Raw genomic sequence first — 16,059 nt, forward strand, 5'->3', positions numbered from 1 at the left:
GTTCCTACACATTCAGGGCTCCTCCACATCAGCAGGCTCGGCCAATCACAGACCATGTAGTACCCTAGTATTTACTACTAAAAATATCTGCTTCTAAGTGAACCCACGCATTCAAGCTCGCGTTTTTCAAGGGCCAACTACACACATATACCAACTTGCCACATTTGGACGGAATTAGAAAGTAGAAGCATCTTAACTGTACCTGAAGGGAATGAGCTAAACCAGTGATTCTCAAAGAGCCAGCCCAGACCAGCTGGAAGCTTGCTGAGATTTCAGGTTCGGGAACACTTGCCAGACCTCCAAAAATAGAAACGCTATGGGTGGAGCCTGGCCATTTGTGGATCAACACCCGCTCCAGGTGTTTCTGATCGTGCTCGGTTTGGAAATTATTGAACTAAGACCACCTGAACGCACCTTTTGAGCCTTAACTGAAGTAAAATCAGAGCCGAAATTACCCGTAGAAAACGAGGAAAGTAGACTTATTACTTAGGATATAGTAGTAAATGATTAAGTCCTTTCTACCAGTTTTACGAGATGAAATAGTTGGATGGCATCACCGACGTCGACTCAAACTCAACGGCCTAAGTTTGAGTAAGCTCCGGGAGCTGGTGATAGACAGGGAGGCCTGACGTGCTGCAGTCCATTGGGTCACATAGAGTCCGACATGACTGAGCAACTGAACTGAATTGAACCAGTTTTATGTTCTTTGGGAACTTACATATTTTCATTTCCCTTTTCAATTCCCTCATCTCTAAAATGGGAATAATTGTATAATTTAGTTCACCAGGAAGTTGTGAGGATTAAACAAAATAATATTTGGATTCACAAAATGTGCCTGACACAATTGTCAGCATTCAAAAATATTAGCTATTATTATTACAGTTCAAATTAACACCAAAAACAAAACATCCAAACCTGAAGAAAATGTCCACAAGGGTAATCAAATTTAAGCAAACCAAATATAAATGAGAAAACTTACAAATCAGGAAGAAAAAGCAACCCGATATAAATGAGGAAAAATAGTACATCTACTATGAATGAAAAACTGTAGGAAGTGAGAAAAAAGAAAATTTTCCGATTGTGAAGTTAGTAACAGCTGAACAGTTAGTTAATAAGATCTGATAACCATTCCATTAGTCCAGCTTCTACTGTGAGGAGAAAAAATAAATGTAACCTGTCCTTCCTTAGAGTAACCCATTCTAGGAGTAACTCATGCTCTCTTAACCTGGAAAATCAAGACCAAGGAGCAGAAGATGAGGTAAAACATTCCACAGTAAAACTGCATTGGACTTAGTGACAAACATGGACACTACGTCCATTTAAAAAGCGAGAATTTTTGACAATATGAAACTTAAAATAGCAAGTTTTGTTGCCATTGAAAAACATTTGTAAAGTTTAAAAATAAAATAAAATTTAAAAAAACCAACCAGATTTTTTTTTAATAAATAAAACAAAAAAATTCTGCCTATCCGAAATCAAGTTGCAGAAGACAGTTTGTGATCTGAAACCCAACTGAATTTTTTTAAGTGCATAAGGAAATTTCAAGAACCAATTCAAAATTCAGAAGTAGAATTATGGGAGAAGTAAGCTAGCATTGATTTCAGTGAAGCAAAAACACTCTTAAAATTCTTTGGTTATTTCAAAAATCAATCTTCTAACTGTCTGAAGACTTGAAAAAGCAGAAAGAAGCCCTATTGCAAGGACTTCCAACTCATTGACTTCATTCATCCAGAACTTGCCTGACTGATGTGTCATCTTCCTCCCAGGGTGATGGAAATGATTTTCACTTCATCCACTTGTCCCTGTGGTGTTCTATTCTTTAGAGCATTGTAAGCATGTCAACTACAGAGGTAGAGATCAACCTGCACAGTTCATGTCTAATTCAACCTTTGCAGGCAGATGAAGGCAGAAATACATGTATAAGTGTGGACTGACCTTGGCAGTCCTGCAAAGAGAAAACTGTCCTCTCAATGCCACTATTTCCCCCTCCTGCTGAGTTTTCAAGAGCCCTTTCTTCCCAGACCTTGTGAGAGCATAGAAATATTTCAGGTACTTAAGGATCATAAGGAAAGAGCGAAAAAGTGGCTAAGCCTACAGACCGGCTGCCTGACATTTTCGAACTGTTGAGATTTGATACTTCCCTCGGTGTCATGGGTTGTTTATTGTGCGGATCGACGGACATCCAAGAATCAATACTCCCAGGTCTCTGAGTGCGTGCTACCTGCGGCCCACTCAGCCAAAAGCATCACTTAAACTTGAGGAAACTGCTTTGGTCAGAGCTGACACCCCAGCCATCTCTAAAAAGCTAAAAGAAAAATCATAAATCACGAACAATTCTGTCTCTAGGAGGCAAAAAAGAAGAATTCCTAAATTGGTTGATATTACAGTTAAATCAATGCAGAGGTTAATACGTGTATCATTTATAGTCTGCCTTCAAATGCACAGTTCCTCCGCATTCAAGGCTCCTCCACATCAGCGGGCTCGGCCAACCACAGACCATGTAGTACCCTAGTATTTACTACTAAAAATATCCGCTTGTAAGTGAACCCACGCATTCAAGCTCACGTTTTTCAAGGGCCAACTACATACATATACCAACTTGCTACATTTGGACGGAATTAGAAAGTAGAAGCATCTTAACTGTACCTGAAGGGAATGAGCTAAACCAGTGATTCTCAAAGAGCCAGCCCAGACCAGCAGTGTCCACGTCAGCTGAAAGCTTGCTGAGATTCAGTTTCCGGAGCGCTCGCCAGCTCTCCAAAAATAGAAACGCTATGGGTGGAGCCTGGCGATTTGCGATTCAAGGCCCGCTCCAGGTGTTTCTGATCGTGCTCATTTTGGTAACTACTGAACTAAGACCACCTGAAAGGACCTTTTGAACCTTGCTGCTGCTGCTGCTGCTGCTGCTAAGTCGCTTCAGTCGTGTCCGACTCTGTACGACCCCATAGACGTCAGCCCACCAGGCTCCCCCGTCCCTGGGATTCTCCAGGCAAGAACACTGGAGTGGGTTGCCATTTCCTTCTCCAATGCATGACAGTGAAAAGTGAAAGTGAAGTCGCTCAGTCGTGTCCAACTCTAGCGACCCTATGGACTGCAGCCTACCAGGCTCTCCCGTCCCTGGGATTCTCCAAGCAAGAACACTGGAATGGGGTGCCATTTCCTTCTCCAATACATAAAAGTGAAAAGTGAAAGTGAAGTTGCTCAGTCATATGCCTAGCACTGATTTCTCCTCCAAGCACAGAACAAAGACGAAATGCCTTTTGCCATCAAAATCTTTAAATATAAATGGGAATCAGTTCTCCCAAGCTGTTACGCGTCTCTATTGCTGAGAAGCAAACTACCCAAAACTTAATGCCTTAAGATGATGACATACATTTTCCTCCTGAAGCTGCCATTTTGCCAGAGCTTGATGGAGACATTTCACCTCTCTTCCATTCATCCTATCTGGGGCTGCCTAGGACTGGGGGCTGGAATATATGCGTTGGTGGAGCCTGGATGTCTGCTGGGACCCCTGCAGGTGCTACCACCTGAAACTCTTACATGATGCCTCTCCACGTGCTGCTCAGCTTCTTCCCAGTAAGGTGTCCGGCTCTAAACGTGAGCATCCCAAGAGAGAGAAAGCAGCAGAAGCAAAAATCCTTGTCCCTTTTACACCTTAAGGTCACACAGCTGCTGGCATCTCCACCTTATTCTCTTCATAAGGAAGTCACGAAATCCCACCCAGTCTCAAAAGGATGGAAAGTAGACTCCGCCTCTTGAGAGAGAGTGGCAGATTTCTGGAAGAGCATGTAGGACCAGAAATACTTTGGGGAACCACCACCTGCCGTACCATGAGTAAAGTAGCAGATATGTAACAGAGAATAAGGCAGGATGGTAAGAGATAGGATTGGAAAGGCACTGTACAGAGAATTTAAAAGAACTTGAAAATCAGGAAGAAGAGTTTAGACATGCTTAGGTAGGAAATCAAACCATGGAAGGGTTTTGAGCAAAGCATTCTTTGAGCAAAGGATTCTTACTGCATTTTACCCCCACAAGAGATACATACTGTAAATAAAGATGAACTTTGTAAAGCCCTCTAGGGAAAGTGTGTTATAGGCCTGGAGAACTGAGCTCTGTTTCTTCTCGGTGACTGCTCTCCATGACTACAGTTGTGAATTTAAGAAAAGGAGACCAATGGGAGCACTTGGAGGTGTTTCCCACATGCCAGACATTTTGAATGTATTATCTTGTTTAATCATCACAAGAACAACCAGAGGTCAATATTATAATCACCACTTTCCAGTGAGGAAACCGAAGCTCAGAAATGTTAAATAGCTTGCCCAAAGTCAAAGAGCTTATAATCCATAGAGTCATGATTAAAACACAAGTCTGACTACAAAGTGAGGGCTTTCTCACTGTGTTGTTCTATATGGCATCATCATTTTGAAAGTGTAAATTCTCAAACATTATATGTTTCATGCAAAAATATAAACAATGTAGTAGTCACTCTGTATGTATGTTTTAATGTCAGATACTGGAAAATGCTCAAACTACCACACAATTGCACTCATCTTACACGCTACCAAAGTAATGCTCAAAATTCTCCAAGCCAGGCTTCAACAGTACAACCATGAAATTCCAGATGTTCAAGCTGGATTTAGAAAAGGCAGAGGAACCAGAAACCAAATTGCCAACATCCATTGGATCATTAAAAAAGCAAGAGACTTCCAGAAAAATATATACTTTTGCTTTATTGACAATGCCAAAGCCTTTGACTGTGTGGATCAGGGCAAACTGTGGAAAATTCTTTAAGAGATGGGAATACCAGACCACCTGACTTGCCTCCTGAGAAATCTATATGCAGGTCAAGAAGCAACAGTTAGAACTGGACATGGAACAACAGGCTGGTTCCAAATCAGGAAAGGAGTACATCAAGCCTGTATATTGTCACCCTGCTTATTTAACTTATATGCAGAGTACATCATGAGAAATGCTGGACTGGATGAAGCACAAACTGAAATCAGGATTGCCGGGAGAAATATCAATAACCTCAGATATGCAGATGACACTACCCTTATGGCAGAAAGCCAAGAAGAACTAAAGAGCCTCTTGATGAAAGTGAAGAAGAGATTGAAAAAGTTGGCTTACAACTCAATATTCAGAAAACTAAGATCTTGGCATCTAGTCCCATCATTTCATGGTAAATAGATGGGGAAACAGTGAAAACAATGGCAGACTTTATTTTTGGGGGCTCCAAAATCACTGCAGATGGTGACTGCAGCCATGAAATTGAAAGACACTTGCTCCTTGGAAGAAAAGTTATGATCAACCTAGACAGTTTATTAAAAAGCAGAGACATTACTTTGCCAACAAAGGTCTGTCTAGTCAAAGCTATGGTTTTTCTAGTGATCATGTATGGATGTGAGAGTTGGACTATAAAGAAAGCTGAGAGCCGAAGAACTGATGCTTTTGAACTGTGGTGTTGGAGAAGACTCTTGAGAGTCCCTTGGATAGCAAGGAGATCCAACCAGTCAATCCTAAAGGAAATCAGTCCTGAATATTCATTGGAAGGACTTATGCTGATGCTGAAACCCTAATACTTTAGCTACCTGATGCGAAGAACTGACTGATTTGAGAAGACCCTAATGCTGGGAAAGATTGAAGGCAGGAGGAGAAGGGGGTGACAGAGGATGACATGGTTGGATGGCATCACGGACTCAATGGACATGAGTTTGAGTAAACTGTGAGTTGGTGATGGACAGGGATACCTGGCATGCTGCAGTCCATGTGGTCACAAAGAGTTGGACAGGATGAGTGACTGAACCGAACTGAACTGGATGGAAAAGGAAAGCAACAGAAGATTCAATTAAAATTTTCTGCTTTCGCCTTGAAATAAGAACTTTTTCAGAGAAATGGAAAGGCAGGTGCTATATTCCAAGTTACTATGATCTGTAAGATGTACATTTTATCCCTTATCACACAGAGATGCACCTCAATGATTCAGAAAAGCACAGTCTCTGAAAGATCAAAAGAAAACTACAAAAAAGTAGAGAGAATTTATAGAAACTCCATGGTCCTTCCATTATTCCCTTTCTACTAAAAACAGTGTTCACATCTCATATTTTTTTCCCTTTTGAAATCACATTGTTTTTCTTATTATGATATTCAATCTGTAACCCTGACCATACCATATCCCTGTGACCAGGGATAAATTGGAAGGTTGACAATGCTTATTTTTAGAAATATTACTAGCAACTACTCACCCCTAAGTACTTAAAATGTCCTCTGTGGATTGAAAAAAAATGTTTGTGATATTTATCTTGCCAGTGGAATCTGTATTATAACAAGAGACTTATGGGTATAAAAAGTAAATCTCATAGCAGAATTTCAGTTTGCAGGCTTTGTTAAAGAGGCTAAGCACCAGGATCTCTGTGAGTGAGAAGGGAGCATTCAGCACCTCCTCCAAATCTATTATATACACACTAATACACTAATTAATTTAAATTTGACCCAAGTCACTTTCATATGTAATTCCTCAAGAAGTGAGCTGGCTTAGACAATGACAATGAGATATTCCACTGTAAGGTATTTGGTCTTTTATATATATATATATATTTATTTATTTATATATATATTTACATATATATGTGTATATAAAACAGAGCACATCCATGAGCATTTTCTCATTTAAGTTTATGAACAACATTGGGAACTGTTATTAGCATTATCTCACAGATAAGAAAACTAAGACACCAAGGGTTGTTTAAGATCACATTCAACAATGCTAAAGTTTTTCTTCAAGGAGAGCTATAGCAGACATGTGGAACCAGAAGCTCTTGCCCGCTGTAGCAGCCTAATGCCATATGGGTGTCTCTCCCAGATAGTCTGGGCCCCTGAAAAAAATCACAGAGAGTTATGCTGTTGATTTTTTTCTGCAATGGAAAGCAAGAACAACTACCCATCACTAAGTCCCACCAAGAGGAAATAGCACCCATAGGAGTGTGAGGCTCAGAAGGAGACACAAAGATGCCAAGCAGACCACATGCTGGGAGTTTCCACAAGGGCACTGGAGAAGCTTCCAACCTCCTGCTCCCAGAGCAACGTGGGGGTGACGATGAGCACCACCATCTCAGAGGGAAGAGTTAAATTCCTTCTAGGTGTGGCAGCATTCTCATGCATGAACAGAGGAATGAGGAAGTGACTGTACCACCAAGGAGCTTACAAGAGTTCTAGCATGGTGACCAAAACAAGTGCAGAGATAGATTCTCTACAGTACAGAAGGGGATGTGCCTTACAAAAGACACCCAAAAAAGCACCCTTGGAAGTATATGAATGGGAACCAGCAGAAGCCGAAGTGGGCTCTGCTTGATTCCTCACGCCCAGGCCTTGGACTCTTAGCCAACACCAGTACATGCTGGTTCCCTCTGCTGTGGCCAAGTCTGGGTCCGCTGGCTGTCTTGGCATCTCATGGCCCCATGTGATAAGTGGCTGATTTATGTGGCGAAGAAAAGCCAGGCTTTCTCATTTGCGTTTTACCTTATGGAAATTTCCTTTCCATCTCATAACTCTCCCAGTGCTGGCATTTGGGTCATTTTCTTCTCCAGTTGGCTTTGTCAAACAGCAGCGAACTGCCTGGGCATTTGGCCACAGCAGAGGGTCAGGCCAGTGCTTGACTGAGATAAAGTGCATTTGACTTGGCAGGTGTACCCAAAGGCCCCAAGGGCAGTGGGATGTGTGCTTTATCTAATTACTCACAGCCACGCCACTGGGGTAGAGTGGGGCACTGGCCAAGGGTAGAGAGAGCTCTCCCTTGTTTTAGCACTGGCCTACCTTGGAGAAGACAGACTCAGATTTAGAACACCACCCTCCAAACCTGGCCATTTGTACACTGGAAAATCGGACTGAACAGTCACGAAGGTGAAAAAAATATAACCAGAACTCTTCCCTAGACACCTGCAGACACCTTGAATCTAGGACTTTCTGCCACCTCATTCAGTGACCTTGGTGTAGTTACATGACCGTGCTCTGCCTCCAATTCCAACACTACATGAACACCGTCCTGCAGAGCTGCTCACCAAGAACTTAACAGACTGAGAAACTGGACCTTTGGAGTGAGAATTCTTTGGACAAAATATGCTATGTCATCATTATAGTAGAATATATTCACATCTGATTTTTTTTAATATACATGGCTAGGAGGAATTTTTAAAAGAGAGGTCATATTTCCAAAGCTTCTAGAAGAAATCCATAGTTTTACAAAAGCACAGGAACTTTGGAGTAAAGTTAAAGATAATATATTTGTTTGATTAAATGGCTCACTTTAGGACAAAGGACAAAGACCTTACTTGTCCCATTCACCTGTGTATCTTGAGTGCCAGTCATGTCAGTGCATTAATTAGCATTGGTTTAAATGAATGACTGATGGAGAGGACCAAATTAGAAATCTATGGCTATGTCTAGTCTCCTAGTCTCATACTTCACGCAAGATAGGCCCTTAATAACTATTCTTACCTTTCATAGTTTTCTCCCTGACTTTTTTTCTAACATTGCCCAAAATACAAAGCTTCTTCTAGGTAGGCCTCAGGTGTTCAGTATCTTTCAAAAATATCGAGTACCTGAGCATATTTTCTAATTGTTTCCTCATCAGCCCCTCTAATCTTTATCTTATGACTAATTTGTTTGTGTTCTATCCTTGGTGGGTAAGGAGGGAGAACACATAACAAAGAATGGCAGGATGGGTCTAACGTAGCCCTGAACTGAGAAATCAAACCAGATACATGACTCGTAGGGGGTTAACCATATGCAGAAAAGGATATATATATATATATATATTTTTTGAATGACTTCAGTAGAAGTCTATGCTGTATTTGAGAGGAGAGAAAAGTGTTAAGTTAAACAGACCTCTAGAATTCCAGAAATATGTGTCAACCACGAATTTAAGATGGAAAACAAAATATGCAAGTTAGAGAACACTGACCATTCAGCTCAACCCCTTGGTTGTACAGACTGGAAAAGTGAAATTCAGACACTGCCCAAGGCCATGTAACTCATCAGAGTCCAGCCATGGCCTTCATCACATTTGTTTCACCTTCTAAGGCAAGCTGAATCTCTAGCCTGGTGCATTTGCTAAGGCCAAATTTCACAGGGCTTATATCACTTTACTGGTACTTTAAGTGATTCTTGGGTAAAGCAGACCATTTACAATCAGCTTCTTTGAATAACAGGGTTGGCAAATGTCACACAAATTTGGCCTGACAACAGCTAGGAGTCAAATGTCTCACACAGGCTTCAGATGCCAGTGTCCACTCTGCACTGATTCTGCAGACTGAGCAGAGCAAAGACCACTGACTCTTCCCATGAAGACAATACACTCAGAGGACTCTGGAGTCATAAACTGAATTCTAGTCTTCGTTCTGATTTCGTTCTGATTTAATAATGCAGACGACACTGCTCACTGCTCCAGATCCTGAGAGGAACTGGAGGAGACAGCTTGTAAGCTCACTTCCACATGTAAGTGTCCATGATTCCATTACACATCCAATCACCCAGAGAAAAATTTCAGCAGACGCCCTTGAGCCATGTGGTGAAAAGTCAACTGCCACAACTGCTTAACTAAGTTTCAGTGCACTCAACAATGCGATGTTTCATCCATAAAATGCGCTCTCCTTTACAGATTCTAGACCCTCACTAACATGTCTCAGAACACGATAATGGACCCTCTCGTATCTTGGGGGTCAAAAAGGATTTGAAAGCCATTATTTTAAGAGAAAATTGACAGGGGATTTATTCTTTTATATTTGAAGCCATATTTTCTGTGAGCTCATTGTATTTCCTAAATGGCAATTGTGATATTGAATACCTTTGATCTTCTACATAAATCAAAGCCTCTATTTCCTTAAAGGCTCAGTGTGTGCTATGAGCTCCCACTCATTTGTCTACAAATAGGCACTGAAGAGGTTTAGCCTAAACCGCATGCAAGAGTCCAGGTATAATCCTGGCAGAAGTATGCAGAGACGTAAATGGAAACCTCAGGCAGACTCTGTCGGAATATGTTGGAACCGTCAGCTCTGGTTGCCAATTCTGCTCAACCCATTTCCTGCTTCAGCAGCCCACCCTGGCAAACATCCGAAATGGCCAGGATCTAAAATAGCCACACAGCAAGGGGTACTATCATCCAACGTTTTTATTAATGATTTCTTCAAGGCCGTATCACAGTCCAGTGACCACAGAGTTGTTCAGTGTGGTCGTTCTAAATGCAGCTAATAGCAGGATGTAATTGGAAGCAGCTTCGGCTCACTTACAAAACCCTTGCTCTGTTAATTGTGATTTCACAGCCCACTAAGCAGCACAACCTGGAGCGAAGGTTTCTGCGAGGAACGTTCAGCGTTCTGTTACTCTGTCCTCCCCGCTGCTGTTCTTCCTGTCGCCCTGTGCTTAACGTCACCTTTTTCAAAAGCTCAGGAGCTGGTAGTAGTTGCCTTCCTCAAGGCGACATCCTTTTATTTGTCCCCCTATGTGGTAGCAGACAGCCTGTGGATACACCTATTATTTTGCTTTTGTCTTAACCTTTCCCTTTCTCCCCATTGTTCTCAGAGCAGCAGCATATGTCCAATGTACACCTTGTGTTTCCTACAGCTGGCTGCCAGCCATCCCTGTGAAGCAACAACAGAAGACCTCTTTGTCCGCCTTGGCTAACCTGCGCTAGTACCAACTGTACCCCCAGGAAGGGACAATATTGTCTAATGGAAGAAAAATATCAGCAGGAATCTCAAATCATTTGGGGAAAAGTAGGACTTCCCTGGTAGCTCAGAAGGTAAAGGATCTGCCTACAATGCAAGAGACCTAGGTTCGATCCCTGAGTCAGAAAGATCCTCTAGAGAAGGGAATGGCAACCCAGCCACTATTCTTGCGTGGAGAATTCCATGGACAGAGGAACCTGGGAGGCTACAGTCCATGGGGTTGCAAAGAATCAGACATGACTGACTGACTAACACATTCACAACAGGTCTCTGTCTAGAAGAAAATATATTGGAAGAATCTAGTGTTGTGTTACATCCACAGATACTCGCAAATAGGCACCACATGCAGACTAGAGTTCATCCAGGGCAAGAGCCCTTAACTAAAGTTTTTGTGAGAGACCCTAAAATAGGGATCCCCTTTCTCTTCAGGACTCAGATTCTTCATATGAAAAATTGAGAAGACCAAGGGTCAGAGTAGGCTATTTCTAAAGCTCTTCTATTGAAGCATTTTATCATCTGCAAATACTCACACATATCAAAAACAAAAACACGAACTGTGATGCCAAGGACAGTGGCTGTTTAGAGGAAGGAGCAGAGGAAGGAGCTAGTACATTAAGAGGTACACCGTGAAATTTTTCATGGAATTAGACTACTGTCTGTAGTTCACTGGCTGCCACAGAATCCACTCAAAACGCCAAAAAGAACACTTATCTTCCTTTGATTCACCTATGTCAGACAGTGTCATTCATTGTTCTTGATATGTCAAGTCTTCACAGCTCAAATAATGCATTCCAGGGGAGTATCAGAGGGCAATTTTGTTTCGATCAGTATGCAAACATCATTGAACATACTCAGATGCTAACATACTAGCAAGGGATTTCATGTAAAGTCCACACAGTGTCAGTAATATTTAAGGAAATCCAACATGCTCATTCTTTGTGCAGTTTTAACTAAAGGTGCTACTTCTCATCAATAAAATCAGAGCCCATTTTCTAATTCTTACTACAAGTTTTTGACCTAATGAAGAAATAATAGTTTTGAATAAAATCTGCTTTCCCGAGGCATTCAATTTTCCTCTGGGTGTCATGTGAAAATACCATCCTGTGGGTAGCATCTGTGTGTCCCATCACAGTCTTGGTAAAGTGACAGCCCTCCCACTGGGAAGTGGGTCACTGGCATGCTGGGGAGGGGATGGTTGGCTAGTTCAGCATTCATGCCACTGGGATAATTCTGTAGGAATTGCAAACAGGAACTGCAGTTCAGGGCTTTTGAAACTCCCCGAGCTTATTACTTGATACGTTCACTAAATAGCAAGGTGGAAATGTCTCATGCTAAGCCACAAGTTAGAGAAACATCTGGACAGTGGATGGACTTAGCTCCAAAGATGGCCCTGCTGAGAAGACTAATGGGCACCAGGTATAGAAACAAATTCATCTTCAAAGACGTCCCCCTAGTTAGGATCTTTCCAAGAGTCTCGCCCTAGAGGAAACAGTCTTCTGAAATGAAAATGGAACTTGTACAGACTTGAGACAAAATATTTTTGAGGCAATAATACTTAAGGAATTTAAGTGAAGCAAACACAAATGCGTGCAAGTAAAAAGAAGCCCCAGAAAGACATTCAAGCCTCTTGATGGGATCTTACAGGTCATGCTTTTCTTATCTGTCCACTGGGATATCTGGAGAGAATCCTCAAAGACAGGGAGTAACAACAGGAAGGCCAAAGAACTGGGAATCAGACAGATCGGTTCCACTGCTCAGTGACTCAGCAGTCCTGAGCATGAAGTGCTGAAGTCTGCCCTTAAGCTGGTTTTATTCATCTATTTACAAAAGAAACCTTGGGAAGAGTAAATGAGTGCAAATTACAAATAAGCTCCAAAAATGTTAATTATTTTTCCATTCAGGATTGAAGGATCGAATGAAAAAGGAAACTGTGATTTATTGTAAAGTGTGAAGGAAAGGAGAAACTAGTCATTTATTTAGCCAACAAATAGTTCTGGCCCACCTGCTAGGTGTTGCCTGGCAACACATCATCCATTGAAAGGGAAGACCCTACTAAGCTCCACAGATCTACCGGATCTCCAAAGGTTAGCTATGATAACTGGTTTGTTCACAGCTTGCCAGGTAGCACGTCCAGCAGTTTACTTTATGACCAATAGCCGACTTTTTCGGTACAGACCATAGCCAAACATGTGACCCAAGTTCTTTGTAGAATAATACAACTGGGACAAATCAAATGATAGAGACTTCACTAGTGCTACAAGCTGACCGATAAATTAACTTGTGCAGACTAGAAAACTCTTCTGAGTTAAGAATGACAACAGAAAGCATCAAATGTTATGTTGGTATTTCCTAGGAGCTAGCTAAAGAAAACAGGCTGTAAGAGAGAACAGAAATGAAGTGAATGGGTAAAGTGATGGAAACTGGTGATGCTAAGACTAAATTGAGAGTGACAAGAGATGTCTGAATCTGTTCAAGTGACCACAAGAAAAGACTACAAGTGGAGAGCAGTATGTCGACCAGACTGAAGTGGAGATAAGACAGGTGTGTGAAATTCAACTGGAAGAAGGCTGTGACTGGCAGTCAGAAACAAAGACCAAGAGAAGATTAATGTTATCTAACAGTGGCAACAGAGAAAAGAAAGCTAAGTTCAGAGCTGCTGTGATCAAAACAGCAGTCAGGATATGGTGAAGGCTTGAGCATATATAAAATAATGTGCACCTCAAAGATGGGATAAGAAGGATAATTAAAATCAACTTTCTATACAATTATTTGTGACCTTTTAAATGAAAGGCTAGTGTCACCAAAAATACAGAGCATAAGAAAGACAACAGAAGCAAATGCCTGGGTATATTCTCAGGACTGCTACTTACTGACACTTTGATCTTGGACCACGAGTTGGCCTCTGCAGGCATCAGTTTGGCAGCTATCTAAAACTGCACCAGGCATCACAGAAGGCAGAATGGTCATACTCAGAGATTAACTGTCTCTGGAAAGGGCAGTGGTATCTGCAGCCCTTGGAACCCCACCAGATGGATGGCCTTGAATCAAGCGCAACCTGTGTGTACGAGCAAACAATTATGGCAATGAAGGCAGGAGTCTCTGGGTCCCCATCAGGGCACAGTGGAGTGCTCTGCCAAAATCAGTTTGGGTTACATTACATTAGCTTTCGATGATTATCATGTTCTCAAGAAACCGTATTTTTACTGTATGTAGCCAGGATGCTATCCATTCATCCCTGTATCTTTAGAATCTACCAGAGGCATTGGCATGTAATGGTATAGTAAATGATTTACTTAAGATTGCTGAACAGAATTTCTTCAACACTGGAACATAAGTAAGTCAAAGATTAATTCCATTTGCTTTTCAGAACTTAAACTGTGAAAGCCTTGGTTGCCTCACTTCACAATGAGCCTGAAGTTTAGCTCCACTAATTGGAGCTCACTGTTCACCTTTCTGCTCCCATCCTACCTGAGATGTTAAGTCACAGGGACGGACTACCAGTTTGCATGTGACTGGTGTATGTGTCAGTTACACTCCGATTCCTGGTTTCTGCTTAAATACAGGAAGGAAGACAAAGTGCCTGCCTTCCTATTATAATGAGAAGGAGGTCTCTCTCTGCATCACCCACACTCACTCTCGATGAAGTAAGGCACCTCATTTTCCACCAGGGCCTCTCACCCGGCATTAAGAGATTCTCTCATCAGGGCTGGAGCTGTCAACAAGCCCACAGTTGTAAAGTTTATATCAATACCCCAGTGACCAATTTGTCATAAAATCACTTCAAAAAGCACACAGTCATGTTCACCATCCTTTTTCACATTAGTCTTGCTTTTACTTCTTAAATTTTCATTGAAGGATAATATACATACACTTTATCTGTTGAAACTATGTATCCATCCTAATTGTGCATTGATGAATCTTAATGAATACTGAATACTTAATACTGAATACTCCCTGTGAAACAAGAAAGCTACAAGCACTCAAGAAGAGCTCTCATGCTTCTTCCAGTCACTAACTTCCCACATCCCCAAGCATGACATCCATCCTCACTTGCAACACCAGAGATGACATTGACTTGGTTTTGGCTTTTTCCTATGTGCAGATTCATACACTATGCACTCTTCTGTGTCTTGCCCCACCCCCACCCCCCTTTCCTCATGGAGGAAATGGCCTTTGTGTAACATGGGAGCACTAATAATTTCACGCTGATAGTTTGGGTGGTATACAAGGAAACAAAAGGATACCCTGAAGCTGAGTTATAGGAAGACTGTGTTAAACTCAGTCTTTCTTAAAACACAGATTAAGGTTGTCAGACCCGTTTAAAAGTTCGAGCTACCCAAGAGACATGTGAGTCCTGCTGGTTGAAACTCTATGAGTCGAGCTACAGCTGTGTGTTAGCAGCTCCCCACATTTGGATGTGGACAAAGATAGGGGCTCAACTCTCCCTGAAAGCGAGGCAGGGACTGGCTAAGAGGGTAGAAGGCAGTGCGGACTTGTAGGCACAGTAGCTGCCATGGAATTTAAGGACTGGTCATTATTACAGCCACAAGCCTCTGTAGCTGAGGTTCCTAACGCTCTGGGATCATTAACATTAAGACAGTTTTGCTGGTAGAATCTTAGTAACTGTCTGCTCTTGGCATATGAATCAACTAATGTCCTAGTCCACAGTGACCTGGAGTAAGAGGTGCCCAGCCCCTTCCAGTAAAACTCAGTATGACAGGAAAGGATCAAGGGAGAAGGGATGAAGCAAGTTGTTCAGAATAAGCAGAATAAATCAACTGGCAGTGAGCACCTCTTTTTCTTAGGTGGTTACTTTCCATCTTCTCCAGGCATTTTATGGTCCTGAGCACCCATACACACTGAACAGTCTAGAATTCACTGGCTATCTTAGAAGTTAGGGCTTACCTTGCATCACTCAGGCAGCCAGCAAAGATGATGCCACTCCTAAACATCAGCCAGGAGAAAGACAGGATGCCAGAGCATTAGCATCAGGTGGTCTGTTCACTAAAAGAAGAAAGAGACTAGGCAGTGAAATGTACCCAGTCCTGGATCAACGGTGGCCTTGAGCTAGAGGTGATCATATGGAGAGTCTAGAATACCTCCCAAATATCACTGGAGCCATTGACAAACTATCCTCACTACTATCATTCTTTTTTTTTCAACTCTCTGGTGGCTCCAACAGTAAAGAATCCGCTTGCAATGCAAGAAACCTGGGTTCGATCCCTGAGTGGGGACGATGCCCTGGAGAAGTATTCTTGCCTGGAGAATTCCATGGACAGAGGAATCTGTCAGGCTACAGTCCATGGGGCTGCAAAAAGTCAGACACAACTGAGCACTAACA

At 42.0% G+C, this 16,059-nt stretch overlaps 2 protein-coding genes across 51 annotated transcripts in view; one reads left to right on the forward strand and one right to left on the reverse strand.

Moving 5' to 3' along the window:
• LOC147374462 (uncharacterized) overlaps positions 1 to 2,805 on the reverse strand; it is a 441,112-nt gene extending 438,307 nt beyond the window's left edge. For 37 of the 50 annotated variants that reach the window (XM_086397211.1, XM_086397206.1, XM_086397223.1 and 34 more), the window contains exon 1: positions 203 to 989. The gene's annotated coding sequence lies outside the window, so the exon portion shown is untranslated. Of the gene's footprint in view, positions 1 to 202; positions 990 to 2,646 lie in introns of those variants that run through there. The other 13 variants (XM_086397207.1, XM_086397240.1, XM_086397235.1 and 10 more) reach the window with 6 other exon arrangements.
• The window catches only part of GRM3 (glutamate metabotropic receptor 3), a 246,328-nt gene that overhangs the window by 114,437 nt on the left and 115,832 nt on the right, over positions 1 to 16,059 (forward strand). The gene's annotated exons all lie outside the window — the stretch shown is intronic.

This window comes from Bos grunniens, chromosome 4 (assembly GCF_055505025.1).
Source record: "Bos grunniens cultivar Pamir isolate PY7600 chromosome 4, Bosgru_T2T1.0, whole genome shotgun sequence".
NCBI classification, from domain to species: Eukaryota; Metazoa; Chordata; class Mammalia; order Artiodactyla; family Bovidae; genus Bos; species Bos grunniens.